Source organism: Chiloscyllium plagiosum, unplaced genomic scaffold, assembly GCF_037043375.1.
Source record: "Chiloscyllium plagiosum isolate Xiang-an unplaced genomic scaffold, Cpla_swu_hap1 HiC_scaffold_31, whole genome shotgun sequence".
Taxonomy (NCBI): Eukaryota; Metazoa; Chordata; class Chondrichthyes; order Orectolobiformes; family Hemiscylliidae; genus Chiloscyllium; species Chiloscyllium plagiosum.
Genome location: NW_028270169.1, coordinates 52,782,718 through 52,800,205, shown reverse-complemented (window position 1 = coordinate 52,800,205; position 17,488 = coordinate 52,782,718). Strand labels below are relative to the sequence as shown.

The window sequence follows — 17,488 nt, the reverse complement described above, 5'->3', positions numbered from 1 at the left end:
GTTAATGTATTTATAGAAGACTTTGAGATTTCCTTTGATGTTAATTGCCAGTCCTTTTGATAAATCCCTCTTTGCTTATCTTATTTGTCTTTTCACCTCACTTCTTGATCTTCTGTATCCAGCTTACTTCTCACGTGACACCTATTTTTAACTTAATTTCTATCTCCTTTGTTATCCAGGGAGTTCTAGATTTGTTGTCCCATCTTTCCCTTTGAGGTAGTATACCTTGAGTGTGCCCTTTTTGAAGTTAGTCCCCGTTCAGCTGTTGTTTTTCTCAGCAACCTTCAGTTCCAACCTTTTTAGGTTAGATCTGTTCTTGCCCCATTGAAGTTGCTCCACCAGTTGAATATTCAGGCCCTTAAATGACCGTTTAAGGGTTTCATGTTGCTACCTACTGATTGCCCATCTCTCAGAAGGGATAGTTGGCTAGTTACCTGACTGGGAAACTAAAGAATGACCTGCCTACCAAGTGTGGGAGGTGTCACCAATTATACCAATCTAAGGGCATTTGGAGGCATGGATGGCAGTCAAAAAGGTGGCTTCTGAAAGCTACACCCTACTCTGGCCTTTGACCTTAATAACCCCATCCTAGCCACACCTAACCTGAGAGAAGGAAGAAATATGCAGACCTGGACCAACGCCCCTTGACTCAGAAGCTGCCAGCCTCTGACTGGCAGGGTCTGCTGCCTGACAGATCAGTGTTGAGGCACCAGCTGGGCAGTGCATATATCATCATGAATTATGAGTTAGTTCATCAATGGAAGCAACTTGTTAGCTGCCAGGTAATGCCCTCACTTTCATACATGGTTAGAAAGAAAGGAAAATCCTGGCCTGTTTGTTACAGCTGGTAATTCTAACTTAAGGTTAAACCCCTAAATAGCTGACATTTTATAACACCTTTTCTAGCTAGATGTTTGGACATGTAACTATCCAGCAGTTCACAATATTTAAGACCTAACTTAACTTTGTCTTCATGATCTGCTTGGTTGAGTCAATTTATTTCTCTGAAATGAAGGTGTAGGTCAAAATAAGGTGTTGAGTTTTTGATGCTCTTTTAGTTGCTGGGCTTTTTGTTTTCATCTTCGGTTCTGATTTATCCGATCTGTTGGAATATTTGGATAATCCAAGATGGAGGACAGGAAGAAAATTTGAAGGTGTAAGAGCACCTCCTTTTTTGAGGTATTTTAGGTATTTGAGGTGATTTCCTCGAATCCCAGGAGCAGCAATAACTGTTTTATATGCTGTTGCATTGTTTTGGAACTTTGGGGAAGAAAAGTCAAAACAACCGCACTTTTAAAATGGAGAAAGACAGACAAAAGGCAGCAAGCACATGGTCAGTGAGGGAGAGAGAGAAAGAAACCTGCACTGTTAACTGACACAGCAGTGAATCTGCATAGTTACTGCCTTTGCTGTATGAGTTCATGTATCTCTGGATATTGGAGACTGATTAGGAATAGTCAGCATGGCTTTGTGTGTGGGAAATCATGCCTCTCAAACTTAATTGAGATTTTTGAAGAAGTAACAAAGAGGATTGATGAGGTCAGAGCGGTGGACGTGATCAATATGGACTTCAGTAAGGTGACAGACAAGATTCCTCATGGGAGACTGGTGAGCAAGGTTAGATCTCATGGAATACAGGGAGAACTTGCCATTTGGGTACAGAACTGGCTCGAAGGTAGAAGACAGAGGGTGGTCGTGGAGGGTTGCTTTACAGACTGGAGGCCTGTGACCAGTGGTGTGCCACAAGGTCCACTACCTTTTGTCATTTATATAAACGATTTAGATGTGAACATAGGAGGTATAGTTAGTAAGTTTGTACACCAAAATTGGAAGTGTAGTGGATAGCGAAGAAGGTTACCTCAGAGCACAATGGGATCTTGATCAGATGGGTCAATGGGCTAAGGAGTGGCAGATGGAGATAATGTGAGGTGCTGCATTTTGGAAAAGCAAATCAGAGAACAATCAATACACTTAATGGTAAGGTCCTAGGGAAAGTTGCTGAACAAAGAGACCTTGGAGTGCAGGTTCACAGTAGCTTGAAAGTAGAGTCGCAGGTAGATAGGATAGTGAAGGAGGCATTTGGAGGATGTTGTGAAATGTGAAAGGGTTCAGAAAAGATTTGCAAGGATGTTCCCAGGGTTGGAGGGTTTGAGCTATAGGAAACGGCTGCATAGACTGGGGCTGTTTTCCCTGGAGCATTGGAGGTTGAGGGGTGGTTATATAAGTTTATAAAATCATGAAGGCCATGGATAGGGTAAATAGACAAGATCTTTTTCCTGTGGTTGGGGAGTCCAGAATTAGAAGGCATAGGTTTAGGGTGAGAGGGGAAAGATATAAAAGAGACCTAAGGGGCAACATTTTCATGCAGAGGGTGGTGCATGTATGGAATGAGCTGCCAGAGGAAGTGGTGGAGGCTGGTACAATTACAGCATTTACAATTACAGCGTCTAGGTGGGTATATGAATAGGTAGTGTTTAGAGGGACATGGGCCGGGTGCTGGCAAATGGTACTAGATTAGGTTAGGATATCTGGTCAGCATGGATGAGTTGGACTGAAGTGTCTGTTTCTGTGCTGTACATCTCTATGACTCTAAATATCCCAATATGGATGTTTTAGCCAGAGGGTGAATGTGGAGAAAAGGTGAAGTTTTGTTTATTAAAAAAAAAATTTAAGCTTTGAGAATTAGAGAGTGAAATAACCTGATGGTTGCTAAGACACACAAAACAGCAAGGTAGTGTGAAGGATGTAGGCTTCTGGAAGACTGGAGGGCCACTGGGACTGTACATGGATAGAGATAAAGGCTAAAAGAATTATAAAATGATCTATTATCAACCAATAAAACCACTTGAGGGGCAGCATGGTGGGTCAGTGGTTAGCCTTACAGCCAGAGACCCAAGCTGAATTCTACCCTCTGGCAATTGTCTGTGTGAGGTTTTCATTAGATTAGATTAGATTAGATTAGATTACATTAGATTAGATTAGATTACATTACAGTGTGGAAACAGGCCCTTCGGCCCAACAAGTCCACACTGACCCGCCGAAGCGAAACCCACCCCATACCCCTACATTTACCCCTTACCTAACACTACGGGCAATTTAGCATGGCCAATTCACCTGACCCTGCACATCTTTTGGACTGTGGGAGGAAACCGGAGCACCCGGAGGAAACCCACGCAGACACGGGGAGAACGTGCAAACTCCACACAGTCAGTCGCCTGAGGTGGGAATTGAACCCGGGTCTCAGGCGCTGTGAGGCAGCAGTGCTAACCACTGTGCCACCGTGCCGCCCACATGGGTTCATGTTCTCTCTGTGTCTGTGCAAGTTTCTTCTGGGTTCTCTGGTATCGTTCCACAATCCAGAAATGTGCAGGTTCGGTGAATTGGCCAGGCTAAATTGCCCATGGTGTCCAGGGATGTGCAGGCTAGGTGGGTTAGCCACGTGAAATGCAGGGTTACAGAGGTAGGGTAGGGGAGTGGGTGTGAGTGGGGTGTTCTTCCGAAGATCGGTGTGGACTCGATAGCCAAATGGCCTGCTTCCACAATGTAGGGATTCTTGAATAAAAGCAAAATTCTGTGGTTGCTGGAAGTCTGAAACAAGCACAGAGAATGCTGGAGAAATCCAGCAAGTCTGGCAGTATTTGTGGAGTGACACACAGTCATAGAATCATAGAATATTAGAATACAGAAGGTCATTCGACCCACAGTGTTTGTACCAACTCCTGAAAGACCTATGCAGGTAGTCCCCAATCTCCAGCTCTATCTCCTCTAAATTAATCACTTTCCAACTGTATAACTAGCTCTTGTATGAAAACTGCCTCCAGGGCTCTCCCAGGCAGCACTTCCTGAATCCTTACAATTCTGAGTAAAGAAACTTCTCATCTCACTGCCAGCTCACTTTCTAACAATCTTGAAATTGTGACTCATACTTGGAGACATACCAACTAGTGGAAACAAAATATCATTTTTTACTCTGTCAAAACTATTCATAATTTTGAACACCTCAATAAGGTAACCTCTTCATCTGTGCTTAAAAGAGAATAAGCTCAATTTCTATAATCTTTCATTTTATCTAAGATCCCTTATTTCTAGTATCATCTGGGAAATTAGATTAGATTACATTACAGTGTAGAAACAGGCCCTTCGGCCCAACAAGTCCACACCGACCCGCCGAAGCGAAACCCACCCATACCCCTACATTTACCCCTTACCTAACACTACGGGCAATTTAGCATGGCCAATTCACCTGACCCTGCACATCTTTTGGACTGTGGGAGGAAACCGGAGCACCCGGAGGAAACCCACGCAGACACGGGGAGAACGTGCAAACTCCACACAGTCAGTCGCCTGAGGCGGGAATTGAACCCGGGTCTCAGGCGCTGTGAGGCAGCAGTGCTAACCACTGTGCCACCGTGCCGCCCACTAATCTCCCGTGCACTCTGTCCAGGTCTTTAAAATCCTTTAAAATTCAAATAAGGTACCCAGAACTGAACACAATATGCCCAAATGTGGTGTAACCAATGATTTGTTTAGGTGTAGCATCACTTCCTTGCTTTTATATTCTGTGCCTCTATTGACAAACTCAAGGATCCTATATGTCGTCTGAACAAATATTTCAACTTGCCTGGACATCTTCAGAGAATTGTGCATTTGGACTGTAAGCTCCCTCTGATTCTGTATTCCCCTCAAAGTTTTCCCATTGAGCATGTTTTGTCTCTCCACGTTTCTTCTATCACAATACATTACCTCACATTTCTGTGCTTTGAAATTCATGTGGCAGGTATCTGTCCATTTGGCCAACTTGTCAATGTCCTTCTGAAGTCTCTGAGCATGATCCTCACAACTCACTGTCCTCCCTAGCTTAGTATCACCTACAGATTTGGAGATTTTGCCCTGAACACCCATCTCCAAATTGATTATATATATCAGAAAAAACAAAGGTCCCTACGCTGATCCCTGGAGAACATTACTTTTAACTTGTCTCCCGCCTGAGAAATGCCCATCTAAAACTGCCCCCTGTTTCCTTTCTTTTAGCCAACTTCCAATCTATATCACCAAGGACCCGTTAATTCCAAACATTTCTAACTTGCTAACCAATGTGCCATGTGGTTTACTCAACTGGAAATGTTATTCTGTTTCTCTCTCTACAGATGTTACCAGACCTGCTAAATTTTTCTGGCATTCTGTGTTTGTTTCAAGAAAGGAAGGGTGATGGGGTAGTATTGTTAATACATGATGGACGAAGTATAATAGTTAGAAATGATTTAGGATTTGAAGATGTAGAATCTATATGGGGAGAGGCAAGAAATATAAATAATGGGGAAGAAGATACTAATAGTAGTGATAGATTATAGGCCCCTTAACATTAGCCATATGGTGGGACAGGGAATAAATCAGGCTATAGTGAGGGAATGTAAAAAAGGCAATACAATAATCGTTGTGACTTTAATTTTCATATAGATTGGGATAATCAGATTGGCAGAGGAAACTATGAGGCAGAATTTATTTGGGGCAGTGTCAGAGTAAAATATCCTTTTGGACACAGTGATTGTAACATGGTAGAATTTAGCATTCAGTTTGAGAAAAAGGAACTTGGGTATGAAACAACTGTGCTAACCCTAAATAAGAGTGATTACAAAGGAATGAGGACAGTGTTAACTGGAAAGGGTTTAGCCACAGACAGCTGAGCAACAGTAGCAGACATTTAAGAATATAGTTCATGGCACATAGCAAAAATAAAACTCAATGAGAAGGAAGGATTCTAGGAAAGGGATAAGCCAACCAGTAAAGTTAAGGATCGCATTAAGTTTTAAAAAAAAAGTGACAAAGATTAATGGAAACCAGAAGATTTAGAAAGTTTTAAAAACCAGCATAAGATGATTAAAAAATAGTAGAGAGAAGATAATCTTTTCGGGTAAATTTGCCAGTAACATCAAGATGGACAATGAGAGCTTCTTTAAGTATATAAGAAGAAAGATAGAAGCCAAAGTGAACATAGGCCTCAGAGAACGAGACTGGGGAAATAACAATAGGAAACAAGGAGATGGCAGAGGAGTTGAAAAAAGACTTTGCATCAGTCTTCAAAGTAGAAGACACTAACATCATTCCAAATGACGAAATAATCAAGCAGCAAAAAGAGGAGAGGAAATAATACAATAATCATTACTTAAGAAAATGTGCTCCACTGTATCTGATGATATCACACTCAGTCTTTGGGTGGAGACATAAGTTCTATGCTATTCTGCAAAGGGAACAAATAGATTCTGTACAGCTCCCGAGAGTACTTCTTCATTATATCTGACTAGCAATTTAAGTTTTGTTCAATTGTGGATATTGTTCCTTGTTTTCCTTGAGAAGATGATGGTGAGCTGCCTTCTTGAACCGCTGTAAGCCATGTGCTGTCGGTAGACTACAAAGCATTAGGAAAGGAATTCCAAGAATTTCATCCAATGACACTGAAGGAGCATTGATATATTTCCAAATCAGGATGGTGTGAGGGGAACTTGAAGGTTGGTGGTATTCCCATATATGTGCTGCCCTTGTCCTTGGTCATGGGTTTGGAAAGTGTTGTCTGAAGATGTGTGGTGAATTTCTGCAGTGTATCTTGTAGATAATTTGTGGATGTGGAGATGGCAAAGAGTTTGAAAATCTCATAATTCTTTGTGAAATCTATGATTATACAGGGCTGAGAAATACTCCTGTCATTGCTGATCAGAGGATAAAACTCAAAGTTTGCAGGAAGAAGAAATACTAAGAGCCAGGGTAAGCAGCACAATCTATGTGATCTTAGTTAGGAATTCTTAGTTGATGTTGTTCAGATAGGACAGTCAATGGCAAAGATGATGAAAGGTGAACAGCAATCTTTTAGTAATATGACTAAGAGTCTGAAAAAATCTACTTCATCAGTCCAATAGCTACAAGAAGCAACTGAAGACATCCAATCTGATCATCAAATTGAGGGTGATGAAATGCATATGATTTTGTAGGAGCCAGACCAATTCCCATGGATATAGATCCGGTCGAAAAGAAGAAATTGCCTGGTCTCAACAATGCTGCAAAAAGAAAAATAGCTCTTCCAATCAGAAGAATATTACCTGGTACAGAAATCAAGGGGATGACACGAAAGAAAGTACTTGTTTCAATAGAGTAGCTGTCAATCATGATGGACATTCATGAATTTGAAAGTATCCCAAATGTTACTATGGGCAATTACCTGACTACCAAAGGTGAGTTCCTCTGCAAAGGATATTCACAAGATTGAGGGCATTCCAGATAAGGAAATGGACCAACAACAAGGAACTACGTCATGCACATGGGATAACTAAAATATGATGATCCACATGTAGGGGTTAGAAAAACTTAATGATCAAACCCAAAGTTAACAGTCCTCAAGTAGAGGACATTCTTTCAAGTCTGAAGAGAGGGCACTCTGGGAAAATTTGTGAAATGTCCAGATTACCTCCATTTGTGAAGTTAAAGTCTTGGGCACAGCTGCAGTAGTTATAGTTATAAACATGATGATCTAAATATTACATATGGGGAAAAAGCTTGGGAGGGCTGGTGAGAGATGTTGAATAAGGTAGTGATTCCGAAACAGTCAATATTGTAGTAGTATTAGTTCCACTCAGTTTGATGCTATCACACAGTCTTTGGGTGAAGACAATAATTTATACACTAGTCTTCCTCAGGAGCAGATGCATTTTATACAGCTCCATGTATCCTTTGTAATTGTGCCTGACCAGTAATGTAAGCCATATATATTGCTATCGTGCAAAAAAAAATTATTAACCAAGTTAAGTGCCTGTTCTGTTTCAACTCAAGCTGTTCCTTCTACCACTGATAAATATATAGGAGCTATACACAACATTGCAAAAGTAGGATTGGTGGCAATAAAATACCTCAAATTTCCCTTACCATATGCCAGAAACTGGCAGAGGCTGCAGATATCTCGAGGTGCCAGCATTGTCAATCAGAGCAATATCACTATTGTTTAATAATTTTTTATCTCAAGATCTAATTAAATCTTATGTTTATTTTCCATAGCTTTTATATCTGCTTGTCTAAAATGACAATGAGGTGAAGGATAATCAGTGTTATTTACTTCCTAGTTTGCTCTCTGTGAAAATTATTTTTTGGGATTTACGGCTTAACTTGCTCGACAATACTGCTGTTGAACGTCAGCAATTCCCTCAAGCTGGCAATAGAATCAAATTAATGACAACAGAGGTGAAAACCATTGCACAAATTGCTAGATTATCATAGAAAGCTTTCTTCGAGATCAATTTCAACTGCTGTCACTTCATAGCTGATTGCAAAATCCAGGTCATCATTGCAAAATTAGTTTTAAGAGGTAGTATCCCAATTCATGATTTGATTAAGAATTCAATCAAGTGGATTGTCTAAACGGCTGTGAAAATGTTCACCTCTATGATTGGCTGAACAAAATTAGTAGGTTGAATCATTTTGATATGTGGAATAGATCTCTCTCTGGTTCCAAAAAAAAGCTAGTGATCATGATTGATGCAAGAAGTTTGTGGTACAGCTTATCTGATTGAACTTTTTTTTCAATTACTAAACTTACCCTTTAGCAACCTATGATGTAGTTCTATTCCAGCATAATGTTTTGGCTGCTAGCAAATGTTACGAGCAATGAAAAAAGTTAATCCTTTGCATTGTATGACCATCCTTAGTCACAAAATGCCAAGATTATTGGAAACAGTTTCTCAATTTATGCAGGCCCAAAAATTGAATAAGACATACATAAAGAATATATGCAATGTAATTTTTGCATTATAATATGGGGATGAGTTGTGACAGCATTTTTTAATGATATATGTTAGTTTCTGTTTATACAGGTATTAGGGTTTTTTTTTAAAAATAGGCTTGCATTTATATGGTATGTTTTATCTAAAAGTTCTGAGCAGTATGATCACTGTTGTAACAGAGAAACTGTGGCACCAATTTGTGAGACATCATTTGTTTCATGGCTCACCTGAAAGGTAGCGCCTCAAAGTGCAGTACTCCCTCTGTGCCACACTGGAGTGCCAGCCTTGATTACTAAAACACAAGTAATTTAAACAAATGTGAGTCCTGCTTCCTGTTCCAGTGTTTTGCTCCTGGGTGAATTGTCTTATCTTAGTTGACAAAATACTGACATAACTCCAGGTAGCCATGTTGTTCAAATGTCTTGCTAATGTCAGTTGTGATTGAAAACATTTGCTGTATTTTTAAGGTATACTGTCTCTGTATATGCTGTACATTATTTTGATGATAACTGCTGTTTGTAAGAAAAAAACTAGAAAAATGTTAAAGAAATGAGGGCTGATTTTTGTATTTTTATTCTGGTTGATTGAATATCAATGCAGCTATTCGTAGCTTCATATAGCTCAGAAACAGACCCTTCAGTCCAATTCATCCATGCTCACCAAGTTTCCCAAACTAAACCAGTCCCATTTGAAGATGGTAGGGACTGCAGATGCTGGAAGTCAGAGTCGATAAAATGTGTAGCTAGAAGAGCACAGCAGATCTGGCAGCATCGGGAGAGGAGGAAAGTTGATGTTTCGGGTTGGATCCTTCATCAGGACTTTACTGTTCCTCCGATGCTGTCTGATCTGATCTGCTCTGTTTTTCAAGCTCCACATTTAATAAACTAGCTCCACAGTCTGCATTTGGCCTATATCCCTCTAAACCTTTCCTGTTCATGTAACTATCCAAATGTCTTTTAAATGTCATAACTGAACTTGCATCTACCACTTTCTCAGGCAGTTCATTCCACACTCTGTCCGAAAAAGTTATTCCTCAGGTCCCATTTAAATCTTTCTCCTCTCACCTTGTATATATGCTCCACAGTTTTGAACTCATCCACACTTTATCTCTGGCCATCATGATTTTATAAACCTCCATGTAAGGTCATCCCTCAACCTCATACACTTCAGTGAAAAAGGTCCCAGCCTTTCTTTATAACTCAAACCCTCCAGACCCAGCAGCGTCCTGCTAAATCTCTTCTGATCCCTCTGCAATTTAATATCCTTCCCATAGCAGGGAAACTAGAACTGTACACAATATTCCAAAAGTGGCCTCATCAATGTCCTGTACAACCTCAACATAATGTCCCAACTCCTACACTCAATGATGTTATGGACCAGGCCAGACCCCTCAAAACGTTTAAATGAAGTAGCCCAGATCCTGACTTTGCTAGTTGTTTTAAGCAGGTGTCATGTGGAAATTCCAAGAGTGATGCTGCTGGTCAACCCACTTAGTTTTAAACAAAACAGAATTTATTTACAAAATTACTGAATGAAACACAAACGAAAGAGAACAGAATGCAGAATAGCTTAACCTATCCGAAAACCCAACAGATTATCTCGACCTAATAACGCTGTTCCAAATACTTGTAATAATCCCCATAAATATACCTTAGCACAAAAGATAGAATCAAGCACAGGGTCTTAGAGGAGAGAAGTCAGAGAGGAGAGTCCCAACCTGGGCCTGCATCATTGGGTCCAGCTGCTTTTTCAACACCACTACTAAAAACCAAACCAAACCAGAGGAAAGCTGAGGTGGGAGAGCTGTCCACTCTCCTTTCATTGTACAAGCTTTTTTTTAAGGAAAAGAAAGCTTTCTGCCTGAGGCAGTATCTGTTAGCTATAATCAAATTTACCCTGAAACCCCAGACTTTTCAGCGCCTGTGTCTTTTATGACCTTTAAAGAAAGCCAAGGACAACATAACCTTGTTGAAGGAGCGGCATTGCCACAATGGTCTGAACAATGAAGGCAAACGAAGTGCCTTCTAAACCACTCTGTTTACCTGTGATTGAACTTTCAAATAGTATCTACCTGAGCCCCTTGGTCTCTCTTTTCGACAACACTACCCATGGCCCTACCGTTAACTGTATAAGTCCTGTCCTTGTTTGTTTTACCAAAATGCAATAGCTCACTTTTATCAAATTAAATTCCATCTGCCACTCCTCAGCACATTGGCCTAATTGATCAAGATCTCTTTGTAATCTTGGATGACCTTCTTCATTGTTGACTATACCACCAATTTTCGTGTCATCTGAAAACATACTAACTATGCCTCCTAAATTCTCATCCAAATAGTTTATGTACATTTTGGACAAGGTGGACCCAGCGCCGATCCCTGCAGAACTCTGGGACTGGTTCTAATTTCTAAAAATTAGAGCATGTCCTTTCAGGAAATGCTCTGTCATGCAAACAATACTGGAAATATGAAACATTTATGTAAATGGTATTTGATTCTTGATTAATTGATAAACTTGTGATAGATTGTTGTTAATCAAACATATTCATAAAGTCATAGGGATGTACAGCACAGAAACAGACCCTTCACTCCAATTCGTCCGTGCTGACCAGATATCCCAACCTTATCTAGTCCCATGTGCCAGCACTTGACCAACTTCCCTGTAAACCCTTCCTATTCATATACCCATCCAAATGCCTTTTAAATGTTGTAATTGTACCAACCTCCAATACCTCCTCTGGCAGCTCATTCCATACACGCACCACCCTTTGCGGGAAAAAGTTGCCCCTTAGGTCCCTTTTAAATTTTTCCCCTCTCAGCCTAAACTTGTGCCCTTTAGTTCTGGACTTCCCCAATCTGGGAAAAATACTTTAATTATTTACCCTATCCATGCTCCTCATGATGTTATAAACTTCTAAAGGTCACCCCTCACCCTCCAACACTCCAGGGAAAACAGCCCCAGCCTATGCAGCCTCTCCCTGTACGTCAAACCCTCCAACCCTGGCAACATCCTTGTAAATCCTTTCTGAACCCTTTCAAGTTTCACAACATCCTTCCTATAGGAGGGAGACCAGAATTGCACAAATATTCCAAAAGTGGCCTAACCAAACTCCTATGCTCAATGCTCTGGCCAGTAAAGAAAATCATACTAAATGCCATCTTCACTATCCTATATACCTGAGACTCCACTTTCGAGGAACAATGAGCCTACACTCCAAGGTCTCTCTGTTCCGGAAAACTCCCCAGGACCTTACCATTAAGTATATAAGTCCTGCCCTGATTTGCCTTTCCAAAATGCATCACCTCACATTTATCTAAATTAAACTCCATCTGCCACTTCTCGGCCCATTGGCCCATGAGTTCAAGATCCTGCTGTACTTTGAGGTGACTTTTTCGCTGTCCACTACCCCTCCAATTTTGGTGTCATCTGCAAACTTACTAACCAAACCACCTATGTTCACATCAAAATCATTTATATAAATGACGAAAAGCAGTGGACCCAGCACCGATCCTTGTGGCATCCCACTGGTCACAGGCTCCAGTCTGAAAAGCAGCCGTCCACCACGATCGTCTGCCTTGGCATATGAACAAATGTGAGAAATGAAATGTCTTCTCAGGTCAGCATGAATCTCTTTAAAAGGTGGCAGACTCCTGCTAAATTACACAGCAAAATGTTGCAGATTTTTTTGGGGATTTGCAATGTACCTTTCATCCTGCATGAAAGCCCAGATTATTTGGTCTTGCCCAAAAAAGATAGAACTGGGCTGTGGTTTCATCAAAATGCAGGCTATTTGTAGTGCATATGTAATCAGGTGATAAGGTATCATTTGCAAAGCATTTGAGCTTTGATGTTGCAGTTATATGAACTTCAATTGGATTGTGTTCTTGTAGCTATATTCACAGCTATCTATAATTTTGTAAGTAATCAATGGGACTGAGCAAGCATGTAATTGAGTTAAGTTGCCACTACTGGATAACCGTACTTATGATTAATACCTAGCTGGTCAATGAGATAAACCCCTACTTATAACCATTGAGGTAGCATGGCCTTGAACAGTCGTCTTGTGATTAACTATCTTGACATCTACTTTGTCATTGGTTAAACATAAAATGAAAGGACGAAGTCATCATTGACAGGAAGTTTATATGAAGTGACAAATTATTGTAAAATCTTTCCATGGAAGGTTTCAATCTAGATTAGGATATTACATAGATTGCGGTATAATTTCAGAGCAATATTTAATTCGCTCAATTTCAAGCACAAAAGTTCATTGATTATAAACATTACCAGGGTTTGCTATAGAGGGGACTGTACAGCTAAAATCAATTGTTTTATTATTGAGAAATCTAGATAGATGGTCAAGGCTTCATGCATGGTAACACCATTATTGATTTTACTATCATCACCAGTTTCTAGATTTGACGAACATAGTTGACAAAAGCTGACTAAAACACTTTAAAATGGTTTGTGGTCCTGTGACTATAGTGAAGCTTCATTGCTGATTCATATGTTCAACATGACACCAAACAAATGCTAAGGACTGATGCTGAGTTCCGAGGAAGGGTCACTGGACCCAAACCATTTACTCTGATTTATGTTCACAGATGCTGCCAGACCTACTGAGCTTTTCCAGCAACTTCTGTTTTTGTTTCTGATTTACAACATCCGCTGTTCTTCTGGTTTTTAGATGCAAAGGACTGACTGACTGCTGGATGGTGCTGATTACAGTGGAACAGGGATGGCTACAATTTAAGTGGCAGCTCTAAACGTATTCCAGTAACAGGTAGTGTAGCTGCATCTCTGCTTTCTTTATCATTCCAAATTTCTGTACTAAGTAAAACTGCAACTTGGATTATAATGGGCTGAAAATGTGTTGCTGGAAAAGCGCAGCAGGTCAGGCAGCATCCAGGGAACAGGAGAATCGACGTTTCGGGCATAAGTCCTTCCTGAAGAAGGGCTTATGCCCGAAACATCGATTCTCCTGTTCCCTGGATGCTGCCTGACCTGCTGCGCTTTTCCAGCAACACATTTTCAGCTCTGATCTCCAGCATCTGCAGACCTCACTTTCTCCTTGGATTATAATGGCACTGGTGTCAAGAAAAGCACCCGAACGAGCTTAGACACTTTTCACACCAACCTATGTGAAGCAATATAAGGTTAAGTGACATGATAGATTTTAGCAGTGAACTTAGCAGAGGTTAAGGCACAGAAAGTTGAAGGCACAGTCACAAAAGATGGGCGAATTACACTGGGGATGCATAATGTGACGAATTGAAGGAAGGCAGTTATCTGAAGGTCATGGAGGTGAAGTTGTTGTAACAATATTGGGCGATGAGCCTTGTATGTAAAAAGTACATACCTACCGACAGAAGAAACCGTGCTACCTGTACCACATTGATAAAGTGGATACTGAAGGGCAATTAACAAACAAATGTGCATTGAAGAACAATCACTAGAAAAAAAATAAATTTAAAAGAAAGAACTGAAATTAATGGAGTATTTCAGGTCAGACGTGTGCACACCTGAGTTCATATGTAATCCTGTCCAGCTGATGTAGGAATGAGTGCCTATGCATCCTTTGCTGTGTATTAACAATACAATTGCATTGTAACTGTGAGAATAAAATTCTGAGGCTGGCAGAGACAGAAAGAAATCATTTAGCAAGCCGTTAGTCATCATTATTTTCACCCATGTACAGGGTGTACTCAGAGCATTCTAAAGTGTGATGCAGAGTTGTATCCTGTGTTTTAAAGTATAAGAAGGCTTGATGCACTGAAAGTTCCAAATTCCTGAAGCCTGTATGGTTTTGGAATACCTCTTGTTTTTTTTACAATGTGTCTCAATCAAAGTCTGTACCATGTGGGTGTCTATTTTATATAGGTTTTGCTTTATAATATTTTTAAGAAAATTAAGGTGATATTTTGGTCCCAGAGAAAGGAGACTTCTTTGGATCCCACCAAATGCTCTTCACATACGTCTGAGAGTAACGCACAGAATCAAATTTGGATGATGAAAAATAAGTTTTCAAGAAATCAAATTGGAATGCAAATTTAATAAAAGAAGAGCAACTTATTGTGGAAATCATGAAAAATATTGTATTGTCTATCGTAATGCTGGGACATTAGTTGAGTAAAATGATACAACTCCTTTTGTACACAAAACAACATTAGTCCTCCTTAATAGGCATCTCTTCTCTGACTAATGAGAATCTGGTTTTGTCGCCCAGACCACTGTTAGAAAATGCAGCTGGTTGCTCCCAACCTTGAGATAGGTGTTTTCTTGTGCTTTATTCCAAATTTCTCACCATTGTCCATGACGTTAAGGCTATAATGTTCCAGCCACAGTAATTAAGCTTAGGCAGCGGAATTCTTAAATGTGGGTTAATATTTCATTCATTGTAAATAAAATTATGAATAGTTCAATTTGTATTGATGTTTGAATATGCCTGGTGATTTTTGTAAATTAAATCACAAAATTTTGCAGCTTAATATTAAACTAGGTCTCACAAACTATTTGGCTATTTCAATAATGGGGTTAATTGATAAATCTTCAAGGAGAAAGTGAGGACAGCTGATGCTGGAGATTAGAGCTGAAAAGCGCAGCAGGTCAGGCAGCATACAAGGATCAGGAGAATCGACGTTTCGGGCATAAGCCCTTCTTCAGGAAAGAGGAAAGTGTGTCCAGCAGGCTAAGATAAAAGGTAACTGAAAATGTGTTGCTGGAAAAGCGCAGCAGGTCTGGCAGCATCCAGGGAACAGGAGAATCAACATTTCGGGCATAAGCCCTTCTTCAGGGTCCTGAAGAAGGGCTTATGCCCGAAACATCGATTCTCCTGTTCCCTGGATGCTGCCTGACCTGCTGCGCTTTTCCAGCAACACATTTTCAGCTCTGATCTCCAGCATCTGCAGACCTCACTTTCTCCTCTAAGATAAAAGGTAGGGAGGAGGGACTTGAGGGAGGGGCATTGGAAATGCGATAGGTGGAAGGAGATCAAGGTGAGGGTGATAGGCCAGAGTGGGGTGGGGGCGGAGAGGTCAGGAAGAAGATTGCAGGTTAGGAAGGCGGTGCTGAGTTCGAGGGATTTGACTGAGACAAGGTGGGGGGAGGGGAAATGAGGAAACTGGAGAAATCTGAGTTCATCCCTTGTGGTTGGAGGGTTCCTAGGCAGAAGATGAGGCGCTCTTCCTCCAACCGTCGTGTTGCTATGGTCTGGCGTTGGAGGAGTCCAAGGACCTGCATGTCCTTGGTGGAGTGGGAGGGGGAGTTGTAGTGTTGAGCCACGGGGTGGTTGGGTTGGTTGATCCGGGTGTCCCAGAGGTGTTCTCTGAAACGTTCCGCAAGTAGGCGGCCTGTCTCCCCAATATAGAAGAGGCCACATCGGATGCAATAAATGATGTGTGTGGAGGTGCAGGTAAATTTGTGGCAGATATGGAAGTATCCCTTGGGGCTTGGAGGGAAGTAAGGGGGGAGGTGTGGGCGCACGTTTTGCATTTCTTGCGGTTGCAGGGGAAGGTGCCAGGAGTGGAGGTTGGGTTGGTGGGGGGTGTGGACCTGACGAGGGAGTCACGCAGGGAGTGGAGGGAGAGAGACCATATCCGCCACAAATTCACCTGCACCTCCACACACATCATTTACACCTCAACTCCCTTCAACTCCCACACACTTCAACTCCCTCATCTTCCACCTAGGAACCCTCCAACCACAAGGGATGAACTCAAATTTCTCCAGTTTCCTCATTTCCCCTCCCCCCACCTTGTCTCAGTCAAATCTCTCGAACTCAGCACCGCCTTCCTAACCTGCAATCTTCTTCCTGACCTCTCCGCCCCCACCCCACTCTGGCCTATCACCCTCACCTTGACCTCCTTCCACCTATCGCATTTCCAATGCCTCTCCCCCAAGTCCCTCCTTCCTACCTTTTTTCTTAGCCTGCTGGACACACTGTCCTTAATTGATAAATCATAAATATTAGATTAGATTCTGTACAGCATGGAAACAGGCCATTTGGCCCAACAAGTCCATACCGACCCTCCGAAAGGTAACCCACCTAGACCGATTCCCTATATTTACTGCTGACTAATGCACCTAACACTATGGGCAATTTAGCATGATCAATTCACCTGGCCTGCACATTTTTGGATTGTGGGAGGAAATTGGAGCACCCGGAGGAAACCCACGCAGACACGGGGAGAATGTGCAAACTCCACACAGGCAGTCGCCCGAGGCTGGAATCAAACCCAGGTCCCTAGCGCTGAGAGGCAGCAGTGTTAACCACTGACTTTTGGCTATTATATTATAATAGATTAGCAGATTTGAAGAATATAAGATTACATTTCTGACAAAGCTGATGGAATAAACTTATCCACCTTCACAAAAGAAATGTAAAATACTACAGCTGTTAGAAATCTGAATGTGTAACAGAAAATGCTGTAAATCTCCATCAGGCGAAGCACTTCGCCTAATGAAGGATCAGTGCTCCGAAAACTTGTGATTTCAAATAAACCTGTTGGACTTTAACCTGGTGTCTTGTGACTTCTGACCTTGTCCACTCAGTCCAACACTGGCACCTGCACATCATGTAAATACTTAGCATATCTTGTGGAGAGAGAAAAACATTCAGACTTTAAATAAAATGTCACTGACATGATATTTTAATTCTAAATCCCTGTCCGTAGCTGCTGCCAGACCCACTGAGTGTTACGAGTACTTTTTACTTGGCATAGAACATTCTT

At 41.2% G+C, this 17,488-nt stretch overlaps 1 protein-coding gene across 3 annotated transcripts in view; it reads left to right on the top strand.

Moving 5' to 3' along the window:
- The window catches only part of srrm3 (serine/arginine repetitive matrix 3), a 795,287-nt gene that overhangs the window by 66,831 nt on the left and 710,968 nt on the right, over nt 1-17,488 (top strand). For all 3 annotated transcript variants that reach the window (XM_087977541.1, XM_043718787.2, XM_087977540.1), the window contains exon 2: nt 13,447-13,542. The gene's annotated coding sequence lies outside the window, so the exon portion shown is untranslated. The remainder of the gene's footprint in view (nt 1-13,446; nt 13,543-17,488) is intronic.